This window comes from Crinia signifera, chromosome 5, assembly GCF_055691185.1.
Source record: "Crinia signifera chromosome 5, ASM5569118v1, whole genome shotgun sequence".
Taxonomy (NCBI): Eukaryota; Metazoa; Chordata; class Amphibia; order Anura; family Myobatrachidae; genus Crinia; species Crinia signifera.
Genome location: NC_139221.1, coordinates 47,813,921 through 47,834,589, shown reverse-complemented (window position 1 = coordinate 47,834,589; position 20,669 = coordinate 47,813,921). Strand labels below are relative to the sequence as shown.

The 20,669-nt window shown below is 43.4% G+C and overlaps 1 protein-coding gene across 1 annotated transcript in view; it reads right to left on the bottom strand.

The window, feature by feature from the left end:
- Positions 1–20,669, bottom strand: part of CHD7 (chromodomain helicase DNA binding protein 7) — a 118,246-nt gene that overhangs the window by 74,401 nt on the left and 23,176 nt on the right.

Below are 20,669 nucleotides of genomic sequence, written 5' to 3'. Positions count from 1 at the left end.
TCAGCAAACAATGAAGCACAAAACATGATATATGTGACTGGTAGTTCTGTGGGCAAATAGCCTTGGTAATGAGAGAGGCGAGAGGAGAATGACCAGACTGACAGGAAGGAGACAGTAATAAGTATACGAATGCACCACTTGTATTTTGATGGCCTGCAGCAGCAGCAGACCACACAGGATTCCAGTGCTTTTAGCTACTGGAGGAACAGGAAACTGATACTACATCATACACAGGGTAAGCAAAACCGGACTCTTGAAGACCAAATAAAAATCATTTGGCCTGGAGAATCTATGGATCCATCTTGCCATGTGTCAAGTGCTCAGGTTGGTGGGGTTTTAATAAGGTGCAGGGTATGTATTCTTGGCACATAGTATGTAGAGAAGGAGGAGGGGGGGAGGGGGTCAGAGGGACACATGATGAGAGATGCTAGAGATACATATGGGGAGGTGAGATCATAGGCAAATATGGGGAGGTACATATGGGAGGGGACAGCATAGGTGCACATGGTGTAGGAGGTAGGAGGCATTATAGAAGCAAACATCGAAAAGTTTTAAGACGCATTTGATTTGATGCCTGCTCCTGTTTTCTCTATATCGAAACCTAAATTAGACTGTGCAGGCAAGGAAATATCAAATTCCATCGAGTAGATTGAATGTGTACACTAATACAAATCGAAAGTGAAATTGAATGGAAAGCAAAATCAAAAGGGAGTGGAATTGGGGAAATCGAAAGCAAATCAAATTTAAAATCGATGTATGTACTGACATTGTTACTCTTACTAAAATAGTCACCGCTCAGCTCCACTTCCATCATCTAATGTTTTATACACCTAAACCTTCCTTGATTAATCAAAACCGCGGTTGACCAGCCTAAACATACATACAAATACTTGATTGATACGTATATTATATACACTACACAAAGCCTTTCAATATAGATTTCAATAAATCATTGTCAAAGGTCTGACAGTTTGCTTACAAATTTCTGCATGCAATCTAACTAGCAATATTGAACAATTATTTGTGAAATCCCTAAAAACCACTAAATTTCAAAACTATTTCAATCATGTATTCAATTTAAAAAAAAAAAAATGTAGTTTAATTATAAAAAAACGTGGTGGCTAAAGATGGAGAGAAGTATGTGGACAAAGATGAGTGTATGAGTATGGGAGAGCTGTGAGTGAAATGTGAAGAGAAGAGGGCCTTGCACTGAGGAGTTTACAATCTAGCAGGAAGAGGAGACAGATTACATGAGGTGCAAGCAAGTGGGAGGTGGCTTGATAGAAGAATGTAAGCAGGCAGAGATGGTCAAAGCATGAGGCAGAGGGTTGGAGGACCAGCCTCAGGACTAGGTTATGCAGCGGAATGGTAAGCTTTGATTAATCGGTAAGTTTTCAGTGCGCTATATAAATAATACCCTTTTAAGACATGCTACCCGGGAATTACCCGGCATTTTGACTGCTGGGTCGTTTTCCGGAGTGCAGCCTGCACCCTTTCACACTTACAGCAGCAAGTTACCAGTGAAGCAGTTCTACCTGGTAATTTACTGTAAAACACAGGTTTTTCTTAGGTCTGAAAGGGTCAACCTGGGTCGTAGACCCTGGATCCTCAACCCATTAAAAAAGAAGGGTCAAAATGCACAAAACCATGTGCACTGCAGGTGGGGCAGATGTAACATGTGCAGAGAGAGTTAGATTTGTGTGAGTTATTTTGTTTCTGTGCAGGGTAAATACTGGCTGCATTATTTTTACACTGCAATTTAGATTTCAGTTTCAACACACCCCAACCAAAATGTAACACTCTGCACATGTTACATCTGCCCCACCTGCAGTGCACATGGTTTTGTCCATTTTAAGAACAAATTTGTACTGCGATCAGATCTGAATAAGGGCCTAGGTTATCAGAATTTGCTGCTTAGGCACAATGGTTGTTTAAGCACGGGAAGTTAAAATGCTAAATATCTGGCACACGAGAGCACAGCACCATCGCCAAATTGACAGTACAAAAATGTCGCTGCCTAAAAAGAAGAAAGGTCACCTTGAGCAAGCCCCCCATGCATCTCTCTGCAGCTCGTGGCTTGACAGAAGGTGAGTACAGAGCACAACGCTTTACAATCAGACCTGTCGGAAATACTTACTGAGAATAGCTCTGCATGTAAGACTGGAGCTTTAATAGATTAACATGCTATAAAGTGAAGCTAAACTATCACTCCCGCAGGAGTCTGCAACGCATTAAAGCCAAGTAGGACGCAGGCTGCATCAATAGCAGAGTCTACACTTGGAACTTCACCATAAATTCTTTAAAAGGAAAACATGGTTCCGTTCACCACAGTCGACGTTTGGCTGGAAAGATTTGTGTTTTTATTTTCTTACATGATAAAACCAAAAATAATATTTTCCTGCAATTTGTTCTACCCTATTATTTCAATCCAAAACATCAGCAACTTTCAGAATATAAAATGTGTGTATTTTGGAATAGAATGCATGGGGTACGGGTGCTATAAACAATTTATCATTCTTTCGCTATTAAGCAATAGACACGTTGTGTTTAAATCTCCTTTATTGCCAGCTTTATTAAAGCCTATGCAATGTAATACTAACAGACAAGCCATGATACTGATCACAGAACATAATCTGCCACTAAGCAATGCCACCAAACACGCCACAGCCAGGCTCAAAAGTAGGGATATAGTGATTTATGGCCATTGTAATGGGGACGTTGTAGTAGGAAAAATGAACACATAAAATACACTTAAAACTGCAATGTTACTACATTTTTACATGGTTTTAATAGGCTTTGTGGGATGTTCCATAGCACAGCCTCATGTCCTGCAGGTGTCACTGTCCATAAACCTGAAGATTCAGGGGTAGATGTATGAAGTAGTGATAAGGGAGGAGAAGTGATAACGTGCCTGGTACTTTATCACCGGCCAATCAGCTCCTGACTGTTAAGTTAGAGTCTGGGTTTAAAAGAGGACAGTTAGGAGCCGATCGGCCGGTGATGAAGTACCAGGCACTTTATCACTTGTCCTTCCTTATCACAGCTACTTACATCTACCCCTCAGTCTTTAACAGGTTCCAGAATCAAACACTGCATGTTGTTCTTTTAAGAATACCCTTTCTGATGTCATTCCATACAAAATGGAAAAGACTTAATTCAAATTTGTATTCATGGTCCGTTAGACATTGTACATCATGGGTCCTCAAACTGCGGCCCTCCAGATGTTGTGAAACTAAAAATCCCAGCATGCCTTGCCACAGTTTTAACACTCCCTTAAAGCAAAACTGTGGCAAGGCATGCTGGGATTTGTAGTTTCACAACATCTGGAGGGCCACAGTTTAAGGACCAATGTTGTACATAATAGAATATGTTGTTTCTAGCAGGGCTGCGGAGTCAGCAAGCTAAACCTTCCACTCCAACGCCTAATAAAATAGGAGTCTGCGTCAAAGGATGGTATTCCCAACTATACAATCCTGGTTCCCACAGTGTCACAATAGGCTTGAACAGATATATGGCAATCATTTTAAACAAACTTAAATTACCAAAATCAACATTCAGTGGGGTCGATTCAATTCAGAAGGATGCCCCCCTGTGCACATATCGGTCATATATGGAAGGGCGAACATTGGCCAGTTTCCCCTCGCACCTCTAAATGTGACACCGTTGGAATTGTTTACAGAAATGTAAAATGCGGGGAAATGTAATCGTATCCTAGATTGGCAGAAGTGCGGGAAGCCGGACGATCTCTGCATTTGCAGCAATCTACAAAGCAAAACCATGCCTTGTAAAGAATTTCTGCATTAGAAAAAAAACGTCCGAGATCAGCCGGCATCCTACGCTCCCGGCAATCTTGGACGCCATTACATTTCCCGGATAGTGTCCAATAAGGTCATCAATTACAATATTTGTTTTATGTTTAGCTATGTTTTATGGCAGGAAGGACATAATACAGAAGTATTCTTTAGAGTCCAGAGCAAAGTTATTCAACATGCGCCTCTCAAACTGTGGATTAAATACCGCATCCCAGCATGCCTTGCCACAGTTTTAGCACATCCTAATAGGGAATGCTGGGATGTGTAGTTCCACAGCACCTGGAGGGCTGCATGCCGTATACGCGTGATCTGCGGTCTTAAGATTTTTAATAAAATATCAGTCTACAATAGAGACTGGGCAGTGAAGGGTTAAGTTGATTGATGGCTTATTATTTTGCTCTGGAACCACATACATACATACATACACACACACTTATCAAACCATCTCATACATGCACATTGTAATAGCAATAACGGAATAATAGTAACGGCACTACCAAATGTCTCTCTAAAGGCCTCTCTAACAAATAGTATTTAATGGCATTTTAATAGGTATACTTCTCTAGTACCGCCAGGATTTCTAATGGGAAGTATAAAAGCAGGTGTTGCAAACACTCAGTTTCTGGTCCATGCCGACATGATTGCATGACGCAGTTGCTGCAGATTTGCCTGCTGCACATGTTGCAAAACTCTCGTTCCACCACATGCTAAAGGGGGCTCCGATTACAAGGTACAGTATACTGCATAAATACTCCAGTAACCTGTATAAAGGGCCTAATGTGTCCCAGGAACACATTCACCACACCATGAAACCATGACCACATGCCTGGCACGAGGTACCACCGGCCAACATGACCCTATTACCTCCCTGTCACAGCAGAAAATCATATTCAGACCAAGGAAAAGCTTGCCCGATCACCAGTTTTGGTGACTATGGGCCCACACTAGCCTCCGCTTCCATTTATGAACTGACTGGAGGAGAAGTAGAAGCAGATGTTCCCCGCTGTAGCGCATCCACTTCAAATGACTTTCAGCTTTGTGACAACTTGAACCATCCTGGCCATTCTCCAGTGATCACTCTCATAAGGCATGTTTGCCACAGAAATTCCACTCACTGGAAGAATTTATTTTGCCCACCGTTCTCAGTTAGACATTTGTGTGGAAAATTCCAGGAGAGCAGCAGGTTGAGAGACACTCACACTACCTCATCAAGCATGGACAGTCATTCACTGGCAGTAACTTAAGCCCTGTACGCACTAGACGAGAATTTAAAAGATATCGCTCAGAAGGGCTCTCCTATGTGATATGTTAAAAAAAGGGTCTATATGCTCCCACTCCCACCATCTCCCCCCCCTGTAGGCTGAACATGTAGGTCAAATTTGGGTATGTACGCAACAACCCCTATGAGAAGCTGCTATAGGTGATGTCACTAAATGAGAACAATGTGGTTTAGGGTGTATGCCCATCATGCACTGCCACAGTTTTAACACTTCCTTATAGCAAAACTGTGGCAAGGCATGATGGGATTTGTAGTCTGACAGCATCTGGAGAGCCACAGGTTGGCCAGGCCTGCACTACATAGTTCACCCGTGCCCACTGTTGATATCATTAAGAGTGGGTCGTCTAGTCCACAGGTTCTTAAAGTCAGTCCTTAGGACCCCACAGAGTTCATGTTTTGCAGATCTACTCATAGAATCAAGTGAAACAATTAGCTCCACCTGTGGATCTTCTAAAATGTGTCAGTCAGTGATGAGTGCACGTCGGGTGACTTGGATAACGTGAACTCTGTGGGGTCCTGAGGACCTAGTTTGAGAACCTGTGGACTATGTACAGGGCATTAGATAACATTTCTCCACCATTCCATTGTTTTGACTCAACACCTGAACCTCTTGACCATGTCTGCATGCTTTTTGTGCTACTTTATGCCATGTTATTGGTGGATTAGATATTTACTAACCAACTGTACCCAATACAGTGATCCCTGTGTTTAAATAATGTATAGCATTATAAATGATGAACAGGTCACCAAAATAAAAAAAAAAAATAAAAGATTACATTCCACTTTAAAATGGACAAGGAATAGAAGGCGCAGGGAAAAATGAAGAGATATATATGTATATATAAAGTTATTTATTTTACATACACACTCCGCAGATGGTGATCTGTTCTTGGAATGTTTGTACAGCTCTGTTTACTCAGGAAATTTATAGGATGTTCATCCAATGTTGTTATTTTCCATTACAGTCCAACGTACAATGCAAACCACGATTTGGATGAGAGAAAAATGTATTTTCTGGTCATACAGTGGTTGCATATCACATGCTGCTCTAACCAGCGCAAAGGCCCTATGCAAAGTATGCTTTTTGGGCCTGTAAGAGGGGGGGCAGTGTAACAAACTTTCATGGATTTCAAAAAGGTTAATGTTGAATTTAAGTTTTTCCCATTACCAAAAACATTCATTAAATATGAAACCCCTCGTCCTGCACAGCACCTTATACAGTAACTGTTCATTAACATGGTCCCTGGTGACATTTTAATCTAGGACTAAGGGCCAGATGTATCAAGCTTCAAAAGTGATAAAACGGAGGGTGAAAACTGCTAGCCAATCAGCTTCTACCTATCAGTTCTCAACCCCAGCCTTTAACATGACAGGTAGGAGCTGATTGGCTTGTTGCTTATCGCTCTCCATTTTATCTTGATACTTCTGGTCATAAAGTCCAGTCTACAGAATCATTACTATAAAACGGTTCATACTGTAGGCTCAGCTTCATATTTATTTTAATGGAAGCAACAATGAATTAATACTCTTAAGGAAGCCAAAAAAACCCACAAAACTGCTGCACCTTATTTTTGGACTGTAATTACTAAGTACATATGCTTTATTCAAGTCATTTGGTACCAGCCCAAAACCTGGACAGATGTACTATTTGGTTCCACGTAAATAACAGTGACAGCCTGTATCCTACAACCTTGTGATCTATACTACCCCAACAGAGGCACAATAGCAGCTGAACCCTGCACTGAACCGGCTACGGTGTGGCACACACAGATTCTGACCGTGTACCTGGGTGTGAGGCGGTGTAGCAGTAATGACAGCAGGTGCTTAAATCATTGCCTAGGCTCCAGGAAGAGGGAGGTGAGTGTGGGTATGGATATATAATCATGCACACCACTTACCAAGAACCAGCACAGGCCTATGTCATGGTCACATATGCACAGGGCAGTGTCGCCAGTAACCTGCACCCTTGACAGATACTTCCCTGACACAAGCACCTCATTGATAAATACCAGCTTGACATAGGCACAGTGAAGGATGGTTTTGCCAATACGCTGCACCCTGTAATGGATATTCTCAGGACACAAGCACAGTGGCAGCCAGTGTTATGGTTATACTGCACCCTTGTGACAGCTTATGCCCTGACAAAAGCACAGTAGCAGCCAGTGTTACTGGTACATCGCACCCATGTGACAGCTTCTCCCCTTACACAAGCACAGTGGCAGCCAGTGTTACTGCTATACTGCACCCCTGGGACAGCTTCTCCCCTGACACGAGCACAATGGCAGCCAGTGTTACTGCTATACTGCACCCCTGGGACAGCTTCTCCCCTGACACAAGCACAGTGGCAGCCAGTGTTACTGCTATACTGCACCCCTGGGACAGCTTCTCCCCTGACACAAGCACAATGGCAGCCAGTGTTACTGCTATACTGCACCCCTGTGACAGCTTCTCCCCTGAAACAAGCACAGTGGCAGCCAGTGTTACTGCTATACTGCACCCCTGAGACAGCTTCTCCCCCCTGACACAAGCTCAGTGGCAGCCAGTGTTACTGCTATACTGCACCCCTGTGACAGATTCTCCCCTGACACAAGCACAGTGGCAGCCAGTGTTACTGCTATACTGCACCCCTGGGACAGCTTCTCCCCTGACAAAAGCACAGTGGCAGCCAGTGTTACTGCTATACTGCACCCCTGTGACAGCTTCTCCCCTGACACAAGCACAGTGGCAGCCAGTGTTACTGGTACATTGCACCCATGTGACAGTTTCTCCCCTGACACAAGCACAGTGGCAGCCAGTGTTACTGCTATACTGCACCCCTGTGACAGATTCTCCCCTAACACAAGCACAGTGGCAGCCACTGTTACCGCTATACTGCACCCGTTACAGCTTCTCCCCTGACACAAACAAGCACAGTGGCAGCCAGTGTTACTGCTATACTGCACCCCTGAGACAGATTCTCCCCTGACACAAGCACAGTGGCAGCCAGTGTTACTGCTATACTGCACCCCTGAGACAGATTCTCCCCTGACAGAAGCGCACACCTTTTAGGAAAGCTGCTGCAGCTACTCAAATGACTTTGCAGCTCACCACTCACTATTAAATTATTTCTTCTCCCACCAACTGCTTGTCAGCACGGATGTAATTACTGGGAAGCCTGCTAAGCAACTCTTCTTCTTAACCCCTATATCAGGATGAAGAGCATCTTTTTTGACAACAATGTGCTTGTCACCGCCTTTTGTCCCGAAGGGGTTAATCCCACTATGAGCCAACAGCGGTTACTGAATTTACATTTTAAATAAGATTATGTGATTAAAGAAGAAACGTGATAAATGAGTGTCTATTCTTCATGACTGTGTCCTTTTAATGACAGGCATGAAATCTCTATTTACTAAAAGTAGGAAATATACACTTTTTTTCCCCTTTAAAACTATACTCTACATAGTACATAAAAATAAAAGTTGTCATTGGAAAGCTACATGCAACAGAACACTAGTGGGTTAAGAGGAAAAAAAAAAAGAGAGAGCTCATGAATATTAATGTCATAATATACCTTAATACCTAAACTACCAATATGAATACTGCTATGGATCCCTCATCTCTCACCTTGCACAGCCCCCCAACCCCAGTCATGCTCTGTGGAAAGGAACAAACTCATCAGTCAAACAGGCTTATGTAATAGTCACCGGGATGCAAACTTGGCAAGATTTTTAAAACGGCAATAACGTTAGGTGTAAAGCCAACCTTGTTTTGCTCTTAAAATTATTGCCACTCTAAAAACACGGGCTGAACCAGTGGAGTCTTACCAACGTCCGCATCTTGTAGGTTATTACAGGAGGCCATTAACGGAATTTAAAAACAATGACAGGCAAAAGGAATATTACTCAAATTAATTTAGTAAAAAGGTTAGGTGCATTCCATTAGGGTGTCAGTACCTAGAGTCATTATTCCCTGCTCAGTGAGGTCTGTCTCCACCCCATGACAAAAGCACTGGCAGGAGTTCTGCTTGATACATGAAAGGCACACTCACTTTTCCAAGTCTCTGGGATGCTATAGAGTGCACTAAATTGAGTCTTGTTAGTACCTGCCTCTTAGCAACTTTCCCTGAAAAAGGTAGATATTACAAGTGTGAGACATTCCCCTATGACAGTATCCCAAATTCTGCCGTTCCAGTTCAGGTTTTGAGGCTGTTCATGCTTGAGGCTTTTTGTAAAATGCAAGCCGACATACCGCTTTCAGACCACAAATGCGGGGTCACACCGGGACTTTGAATCATCGAACTGGCAATATTGCCGGTTCACTGACGTCATCCAGGGGCACGGTGCAGCGACATCGGGGTGGAGGAAGCGCTTAGAGCTGGCGCTGCTCCAAACACTGCCTCCTCCATAGTGTGAACGGAAAACGGGTCGCTCGACTTGATTAACCCATTCACACCGCAAAGCCACACTAATTATGTAGGCAATGGGCAGCGGAGTTGGGCTGCTGATGTTAGAACAAAGCAACATGTCAATGAACCGGTAAGAACAATTCTTTTAAACCGGTTCGTATTTCCGTGTTGCTACCGGTATGCTGTATCCGGTAACCCATTTCACATCGCACCAATTACCAGGTCGAACTGACATGAAACTAGCATGAACCCGGTAATTAGGTGCATGGATGTCCTTAAAGCATGGACAGTAATGGCAGCGCTTGGGAAACTTTGCCCAATGAGATTATACAATCCAGTAGGCTATGGATAAAAGAGTTGAGGTTGGCCGCACGGATCGGGCCAAACCACATGCGTTTCACATCCGAATCGTCCCGCTTCGCAGTCCTTTGCACACCGGGTCGGATGTGCTGCACATAAGATATAACATATGTGCAGCCTTCAGGTGCTGTATAGCAACTTTCTAGTTGGGCAGATTTCAGGATCAGGGAGCTCATAGAAACATAGAATTTGATGAGAACCACTTGGCCCATCTAGTCTGCCCCTTTTTTAAACATGTTACCTCAAACCATATTTGATCCTTATTGCTTTATAGGCCTATCCCAAGCATGTTTAAATTGTTGTACTGTATTTGCCTCTACCACCTCTGATGGGAGGCTATTCCACTTATCTACTACTCTTTCTGTGAAGTAATTCTTCCTCAGATTCCCCCTGAATCTTCCTCCCTCTAGTGTCAGTGCATGTCCTCGTGTTCTGTTGGTCCTCTTCCTGTGAAGAATGTCTCCCACCTGTACCTTCGTAAAGCCCTTGATATATTACAACGTTTCTATCATGTCCCCCCTTTCCCTTCTAGGCTCAGATCACCACCTTAAAAAAAAACAGGGATAACAGGCACTGCACATTATACTGCTGGCAATAATATATAATAAGGAAAGCCTGGCAGAAGCACTTGTGTCACACAGCACAGTATTCGTGTCCTGAACATGTAAATCCTTTGAGCAGCAAGCACGAGCAAACAATACATACCTGTGTGTTTTATTCACCTCATATTCTATGATAAAATGGTGATTCATGTACTATATGCTTTAGTAAACAAGGGTGGAATAAAAGGCTAAACGTTTAGTTCAAAAGGATGTTTGTATTAATTTGCCTATTGTGCCCTGTGATTGCTCATTATTATCAGGGAGTTGCTCGCTGCAACCAAGTCCATTGTGCAGAAAATGTCAGCGAGCAGGAGACCCAGCAGACGCAACAGTGGCAGGAAAGGAAAGTTGGTAGGTGGAATTTTACCAGAACTCGGAGTCCAAGAATCATTTGTTTACTGGTTGAAAAGAACATGAAGTTATGAGGTTGCAGAGAAGACACGACACACCATAGCGGAGGGAAATTAATTGAACTTTAGCCCAAATACTGCAGAACACACTTCATTAAATAGAACAGACAAATGTATACTATTTCTGAGACTTCAACAAAAAGGAATCATGTTTATAGCCATCCTACTGTACAGATTTATGGGTTAACACCCATTACCAATGTCATTTCATGGGCTCCATCTGAATAGTCTTGGCATCAAAACCTGAGGCTAGCACCCTTTTCACACCCACTAAATGATTGGGGCCAATTGAATAACCCCCTTAGTGGTAGGCAAACACCACATGTTGGATCTTTGCAAAAGACTGCTAAAAATGGGTTAGCACACAAGCAGTTTTCAAGCAACATTACAACAATGGAGGTTCTGACATAATCGGGAACGGTCTACCAGTCTCCTAACAGGGCCTGCCTCCCTCTGGCTTCCCCTAGCACACTCCATAAAATTAGTGTCCCGCTTAGGCGGCCAATGATTTGGCTCCAACCTACAACTCCTGTTTTCGTCAATTTCCCTACTCATGCCTCCGTTATCTGGCCAACAGAGCCCGCGGTGTGGTATATAGCTTTGGTACTTATGTTACTATGTTGTGTAATGTACTTCTGCTATTACGGTGAAAAGCTTTCTATATTTACCATGTAAATTGCTACATACAGTTTAGACTTATAAATAAAAAAAAAAAAAAAAAAAATACAGTGGTCCATGGTGCTTCCATTCCGCCACTAATACAGATCTACCAGGTCAACTTGCAATATGTTCTACGTCATTATTCAAGACGATGGTAGATCACACTACTAACCAAGTGGATGCATGAACGCTTCATATTTCACCCACATCAGTTTGTTAGAAGCCAATATTTTGTGCTGTTGTAGGATACTGCGTCTTCCACTAGCTCTCAGTTGGAGACTTGCAGCTCACTCTCAATTCCTTCCACACCTCACTATGCTGCACCCTCTCATGGTGAACACTTAGCTCTAAAAATATTAGACACAATGGGGGTTATTATAGTTCACCTGGAAAGGCACAATCACAATAATGGACAAAACCATGGGCAATGCAGGTGGGGCTGATGTAACATGTGCAGAGAGAGTTAGATTTGGGTGGGGGGTGTACTTCAAACTGATAACTATATTGCAGTGCAAAAATAAAGCAGCCAGTATCTACCCTGCACAGAAACAATAAAACACCCAAATCTAACTCTCTCTGCACATGTTACATCAGCCCCACCTGCAATGCACATGGTTTTGTCCATTAGGCAATTGTCCTTTGCGAGTGAACTAGAGTAACCCCCAATTAGTGAATGCAGGTTGTTTTACGGAGCCTCCGCCATGATTCAAAGAAAAAAGAAGCTTAATTCAGATGAAAATAAATAAATAAAAAATGAACCTAGTTAAAAAGCCACTTTTAACCCTGTATGGACTGTGGGTGTTTGTTCTTTATAGCGAGACAGACAAAGGGGGAAGGGAGTTGGAGAGGTTCAGAACTAGACTAACGCACCACAAGACTTTTAGAAATAGCAAAGACCGGATTTGTGCATGTGCAGGAGCAACGGGGCCAGCCAGGGGCAATGACGCTGTGCATTATCACTAAGCTACTGCGCTGCGAGATTTGCAGAATTAGCCAGAGGAAGGGTGAGTATGAGGCATTCTGAACTAGGCTGGTGTGCTATGGGGACTTGTAGGGTTAAACTGGAGGAGGGGATTCTTTCCCCCCACTCTTGCGGCTGAGATGCTAACATATTACGGCGTTATTGCTTACTCCTTTGCCCAGACAAGCATCGAGGAAGGAACAAGCTTTAGGGGCACCATGTGTGCCTTTACACAGCCCCCCTCCTATTTGCGATGCTGCCCCAAAATGCCTAGGCCCTGTGTAAATGGGTGCAGATCTCAAGTCCTGAGTGCACTATGCTTAAGCGAAGCTTTGCTTCCAATGCACTGTCAAAAGAGGATAAAATCGTAAGATTCCGGATACAACTAACATGGTTCCATTTGGTCTGTTTTTCTATTCGATTTTACTTCTCTCTAGATCGCTTACAAAATACCCCTACATCGCACCGTGTGTTGGGGCAGAGCGATGCGCAGCTCTGAGTCACTATCACCACAGCGATTAATATCCGGCATGCTGGATAAATATAGAATTCGCGGTATCAGGGCCTCACGGAGAACACTGGCCCGGACAGATCGCTCAGCGGCACATTGCTGCGCAGTGCTGCTATCTGAGCGATCTAGCATCGCTGAGAACGCTCATCTCCCAGTGTGTAGGCCCCTTTAGTATTATTTTTCTAGTGCCTGTGTACAAGCCCTAAAATGCATTATATACATGTAATAAAAACAAGAACCCTGTTGCTGAGACTTGAGAAACCTTAGAATTCTTGTCAGTTACACACAACGCATTTTAATTTAACACAAACTTATTTTATTTGTTTATTTTATTAACGGTTTCTTATATAGCGCACACATATTCAGCAGCACTTTACCAAGAGTATTGACCATTCACATCAGTCCCTGCCCCAGTGGAGCTTACAATTTATATTCCCTACTACATGTACTCGCATTTGGTAGGACACACAGACATTCTAGGGTTAATTTTATTGGGAGCCAATTAACCTACCAGTATATCTTTGGACTGTGGGAGGAAACAGGAGTACCCGGAGGAAACCCACGAAAGCACGGGGAGAATATACAAACTCCACACAGTTAGGGCCATGGTGGGAATTGAACCCATGACCTCAGTGCTGCGAGGCAGTAATGCTAACCATTACACCGTCCTTGCGTTTGTGTTTTAGTTCATGAAGCGCCTGCCTTCTGCCCGATTACAGATGGGAATGCGGCATAGAGAATGGCACAGGAAAAGAGCAGCTGTGTGCTAGGTGCTTGCAGGAGAGGGCAGAGACACTGCAGCCACATATAAGCCAGCATCTCCCGCATCTGCATTTCTCGCCCTCTTTATAAGACATTATAAAGCAGAGACAATCTGTCTGGATGGCCACAGTAAATGACTGAATGAAATTCGATTTCTTACACAAGGCCCCAGCAGTGAAACAGTGGCCTCCACCCCCCCCAGCACTACCTTCATTCAGCACTTTAACCTCTAGTAACCACAGGTCAGGTGACTTGAGCACCCACCGAATCAGAATGCAGTTGTTGACTCACATTGTTATGCTAATACGGGAAACTGGCTATAACCGGCCTGGTGAGCAGATAATGAATGGCACCAATTACTCTCACTCAGTCAACTGAGAGTACCTGAGATGGAGGAATCATCCAGGGAAGGTCTTCTCGCTCAAGGGCAAACAGTCCCTGCTATAACTAGAAGGTTATGTAAAAGCAAAATAAGGGATGCAGAAAGGAGAAATGCTCCCACATAGGATGCTGGGATCTTATTATTCTAACCATAAGCACAGGAACAAACAAAATATACACAGAGGGTCTTAAAATATAAAATCAGAAATAAAATATATAGATGTTATATATGATCATAAATGCTTAAGAGTAACGTAGAAACCAACTCACTTCACAAGTAGATTGGCTTTTATTAAAATTCAGTATAGAACGTGTTCAAGAAGACTGTGACAAGTCAGAGGGACCAGCTCATTAATCAAACACAGAAGGCAAATTGACAAGTGCTCCAAAGGGGGCCTTAAATATAGGAGGACGCTATGACCCAAAGGGGCCTTCCCAAGTAGAGATGCACTGAGCGTTCCAAGCGATGCTAGATCGCCCCAGAACGTTCAACAAGATCGCACAGCACACAGCAATGTGTCAGCGATGTGTGAGGAGCGATCGGCCAGGGCTAGTGTTCTCCAGTGAGAACACTGGCCCTGACCGATTAATATCTAGCAGCGCTGGAGCGAAAGCAACGCATGAGGATGAACATTGCTATGGCCCCTACACACTGAGCATTAGAAAATGTCCCTAAATCGCTACGTGTGAAGGCCCCATAGAGGCTAATTGTCAAGGTCTAATGCATAACTTTGGATCAGTCAGAGAGACCATCTTACTTCTGCTCGATGTGCACATGTAGGGCAGTATTCAATGCTTTTTGCGTGCTGTGCAAGCGAGCAGTGCTGTATTCAACTGACCACCCCCTGCACACGCCGTTTCCACCTCGCTGGGTTTTTTACAGCGACGTTGAAACGGCTTGTGCAGCCGCCAAAACAGCGAGGCTCATGACTAAATGCAACGCGTTACCTGCATTAGCCCCGTTTGGGGGAATCCTCGCTGACCACTAACAGTGATGATTCCCTCGGAATGTTGAATACGGTAAGCGGCCGGTGCTGGGATAAACGGCGAGGGTCGCTTGTTTAACCCCCATTAAATGCGGCCCGTAGAGTCTCTATCCATGGTGGGACCAGCAATAGCCTGTTAAAGCATACACAGGATTTACGGCTTTACTTGTCTACCGAAGAACCAAATGCATTACTATTGTGCTTTCTCTAGACGGACAGGAACGGCACAAAAAGGTTCCGGCTTGTATTGTAAGCCCTAAGGTAAGAGTAACTGCACATAACCATTGTTCTAATGAAGCCATTTGTCTTCTGCATTAGTAAAGCAAGATTTAAGCAAAGTGACCTGCGATTTTACCTAGTACACAACCCGGGTTTTTAGAGGGATGTTCCCGGAGAACGAACTGTGGAAACAGTGATTACCCGGGCAGGGGAGATTGGCCACTGTGCAGCCACCTCCCACCGATGCCCGCTTATCCCTATCAATGCCCACTGCGCATCCACCATCCCGCCAATGCCCTGTTTGCCCTTTCAGTAGAAATGGTGTTTACTGGGACCCCAGAGTGAAGACCTGACGAAATCCTGGGTCAAACATCTCAGTTTTGACCTGGGATTTTGTTGGAAAAGTGGTGTCATTTGCATACGGACAAAGCTGAATGCCTATTGGCTGGTAGGGGTGATCAAACTTTGCTAGTAACTAACCCTCACTGTGGTGTACATCGTCAGTAGCAGGTACATGAGCAATCAAAACATTAAACGTGTCTTCTAAACACACTTAGTGCCTCACAGATGTCACTAGGTAATGGATAGGGGATGCTCAGGAATATGGACTCCTAATGATTATTAGGTGACTGTCCAACAAATGGCCTAAGCTAAAGTTTACCACCTCGGACCCAGTGGGTTGCGGAGAGGCTGTAATCTGTTGTAGTGCGCAAGATTCCGTTGCATTGACATTTTACTGCAAAAATAATGGTGATCAAGTGCTAGACACAAAGCAGATGTCACAGCGTCTGTTTAAAAGATATAAAAAGAAAGAATAGCCCCCTCTTTCCTCGCTCCGTATTCCGGGCAAGTCTCCCAGCTCTGCTCTATGAGCCCCACCTCTTTGTAATAGAAGGGAAGGAGGAAAGAAAATCATTTTTCTGAAGACATCACAGAAGCACCTGAAGGGAACCTGCACCTCCTATACCCAGTATATGGAATAAAGCAAGCACATTAACACTTCCTCTCATTGGGCCTATGCCACACATTAGAGCTTACACCTTTGGAATGTAAGCTCTAACGAGCAGGGCCCTCTCTCCTCATGTGCTTTTCTTTGAACATATCTCTGCCAACCTGATAATTGCGTCAGTGTCCACTGCTGCAACTGTCTTTATCTACCATGCACTTGTCCTAATTTGGATTTGTACCGTAAATCACAATTGTTTTGTTCATCTATGTATTGTCAGGCGCTGCAAAACCCTTGTGGCGCCATATAAATAAACAATGAAATCCTTATTGGTGGGTTCCAAGTATCGAAGAAGGAGAAAGAAGTTATAACAAGTATCAATTTCTGTTTTAGGGGATCAATTCTTTATTTACAACAGGGGTGGCCAAACCGGTCCTCAAGATCGACCAACAGTCCACGTTTTCCAAATCACCTAGCTGGCGCACAGCTGTAGTCATTACTAACAGTCACATTTCCCAGGTCACCTTGCTAGTGCACAGCTGTAGTCATTACTAACTGTCACATTTTCAAACCTGCTGCATTCATTCCTACTATAGATCCACAGGATGGCCTGATAAACATGAACTGTTGGTAGATCTTGGACAGGTTTGGCCATCTCTGATTTACAACAATACTTTCTCAGGACATCATGTCAACCTTCACAGTGTCGACCTAGAGACCGTACCCCATACAGAGGGGGGAAATTACTTCACATGTGATGTTGCTATGGGCAACCAATCAATCTACTTTATTTAGCACCCTCTAGAACAGGGCTGGGCAACACCGGCCCTCCAGATGTTGATGAACTACACATCCCAGCATGCCTTGCATCAGTTTCAGCATGGCCACATAGCAAAACTAATGCAAAGCATCCTGGGATGTGGAGTTCATTAACATCTGGAGGGCCGGTGTTGCCCAGCCCTGCTCTAGAAGATAGTTGACAGGATCTGATTGGTTGCCCATAGCAACATCACATGTGACGTAGAATACACATCTTAGTAAATTTCCCCCACAGTAGCTTAAAATCGCACATACTGTATGTACATATTTCTTAATCACACCACAACTGGTCATACTATATAGTCTTGGACGTACTTAATATTTCTTACAGAAATGTACTACATTGGTCACAGTACCCACATAGGACTAAGGAGGCGTTCTAAGGCACAGAAGGGGGCGAAAATAACATCTTATATAACGGTAAAATAAAAGGTGGAATTTAAAGGATGAAAAAAAAAAAGTTTGAGTTAAGTTTTCATTCAGTCACAAAAATGTCTGGAATTTCCTGGGGCCTTATCCCCCGATAACTCAAAAGGGAAGCTGGTCTAAAAATAAATAAAATGGTCAACTGTTTGCAAGATATAAAATATGGGTCATTACTAACAAATTACAAAAACTCCAACTGACAGGCTTTATAGGGACAGTCCATGAAAATGGGTGCAACTGTCCCATATGTTACACTGTAAAATAATAATAATAAAAACATTTAAAAAAAAAACCACAACATGCTGAGTTTTCAACAGAGGTTGACAAATTAAAGGATGGCCTTTTCCCATAGAAAAAGAACACTGAAGGGAATTACCATATATACTCGAGTATAAGCCTACTTTTTCAGAACATTTTTTATGCTGAAAAAGCCCCCCTCGGCTTATACTCGAGTGAGGGTCCCACTTGAGACAATAAGTTTTCCCAGTTTTTTGTTGTAAAATTAGGTGCCTCGGCTTATAATCGGGTCGACTTATACTCGAGTATATACGGTATCAAGAAGTTTCCTTTACAAAACATTGGTGGAGTTGGCTTGTCCCGTACAGAACATTTTGTGGTGTTGTGTTGGATTTAAAGGAGAAAAAGAAAGCTTCTCCCTAAATATAAGCCTAGTTAGGCACTTTGATAGTATATACATCTTTCGATCAATAGAAAAAAATAAAAATCCTTGATTAAGATAAGAGAAATGGTTATATTAAAACTTGTACAAATGTCTCATAGGTGACCCTATAGAACTGCCTGCCAACCGGAAAGACTAATCTTAGGCTTAAAAACCTTCAGCTATACCAAACAAGAGGCCCAAAAACGGCATTGCTGGATTATGATCCAAACAATCATCAAGCATGTTGGTAGATCAGACGGAAGTGACTGTTACAGGGGAGTGGTATAACTGGAGCTTGATAGCACAGTTGCGATTGGTCCAGAATGTTTATGATTGATTAACAGTTTATAAGAAAGTTGATCAAACTGTTGTCCGTCCGTTGCACTGCGTCCCTGAAACAGTCACATGCAATGTTAACGGTCAGAGTTGAAGAAGGTATCGCTACTAAAAACTTATATGGCACATGCCTTAAGGTGCCCATACACGGTACAATTATTGTATACAATATCGCATCTCATCGCATAGGTTTGCAATGCAATGAGATGAGATCTAGTACAACAAGTGCAGCACATACATTTTGAGCTGTGCGATGAGATGTGATGGAAGCGCGCATCTCATTGCACCCAACAATTGTACTGTGTATGGGCACCTTGACTCACAAAGGCGATACTACGATTTAGACACATGGTATCAGAAAAGTGCTGGGTGTCCTTAATACCCCTTTCACATCGCAAATGCTGGGTTGCACCTGGGATTTGGGCACAGGTCTGTCCCAGGAGCGACCCGGCATTTGCAAAGTTTTAGCTACCACAACCTGGCAATAAGCCAAGTCATTGATGTCAGTCAGAGGAAAGTGTTGGCGCGTCATCAGGGGGCGGAGGAGGGAGCAGCACTTGGATGTTTCCCATCGCTGCCTTTTACATACGGGACATACACACGGGGAGATTTGAGCTCAATTTCTAAGCAATATGGCTAGATCGCTTAGAAATTAAGCACAAATTGCTCAGCGTGTATGCCCCACAGCAATGGAGATGTGTGGTCCCACGCATCACTATTTCCAGGCTAGATCATTGAAGCCTGCAGTACAGTCATCGCCAGAGAACATTGGACGTGACTGATCCCTCAGCACACATCGCTGGTGCATCGCTGGGTGCTGAGCGATCTGTGCTTGAATAGATGTGTCTATAGTGTGAATCGGACCTGGGTTTCTGGCGCCAGAGGTATTCAATTGGCATGTTAATCCCTGCAGAATACTAAACCTTGTCGCTCCTAATATCTGCTTGAAAACACAAAATCGGATTGGGAGCAAAAAAAAAAAATTCAATTAAATGCAGGGTGGGTTTGAACGCTTGAGACCCTATTTCTCACCATAGGAAATTTTTTGGGGAAATAACCGTTCTATTCAGATTTACTGCTCTAAATATTGGAGTAGAGAAACTCCGCTCATACACCTTTGAATACACAACATGGCTAAATCCGTGTGTTTCTCAACGTTAGTCCTCAGTGTATGTTTTCCAGAAAACCTGTAGCACCATAACATTTAAGTGCCAGGTCAGGGGTGGGGGTGAAAGGCCAAAGTTTTAACAAAGAAAAAAAGTATCATAAAGTTCTATACAGATGTCCACAATCAGAATTGTAATGCGAGATGGTTCCATGTGTTATAGAAAAAATTCAGACTTAGGGGGATTCAATTGGCCACAGGCTTTACCCTACAGGTAATTGACTGAGCTGCCCAATTCAGTTAGCTGCAGGAACCCCGCATACTAATCCTTGCAGCCTCAGACATTAGGAAAAAAAAATCTGCATCAAATACATCCTATGCATTTAACTTATGAAGAAATCCAATAGAGTCTACATTTTAAGCACATTTCCGCACATTTCCAAATGGTTCACCGTGTGGGAGAAAATTGTTAATTGAATACTTATGTCCTAGATCAGGCTTGTCCAACCTGCGGCCCTCCAGATGTGCTAAAACTACACATCCCAGCATGCCTTGCCACAATTTGGCTATAAGGGAATGCTAGAAATATGGCAATGCATGCTGGGTTTTGTAGTTTTAGCACATCTGGAGGGCCGCAGGTTGGACATGCCTGTCCTAGATGCTTATCAGGTAAATTCTGCAGCTATTTAACCCCCCCCCCCCCCACCACCACCACCACCACCACAAACCTCACCATTTGGGGGATACATACTGTATGTCTCAGGTGCTGATCAGGGAAATTCTGCGGCTAATGAACCCCGCCCAAAAAAGGCCCTTATTTTCTCCATCGCAACGTGAGGAGTGCTCATCAATAACGAGTACTGACTTACTAAAAGCCATCTGACCACTGGATTTTTATGTTGTGCAATAAAAACCTATTTGCAACTATGGAAGAGCGCTAGGCTCTTCTGCAATCAATTATTATAATTAAAGGAAGTGATATTATAATACTCTTATATTAGCCGACCCCCCCCCCCTCCCCCCTATAATTTGTGGCTCAACAGAAATTC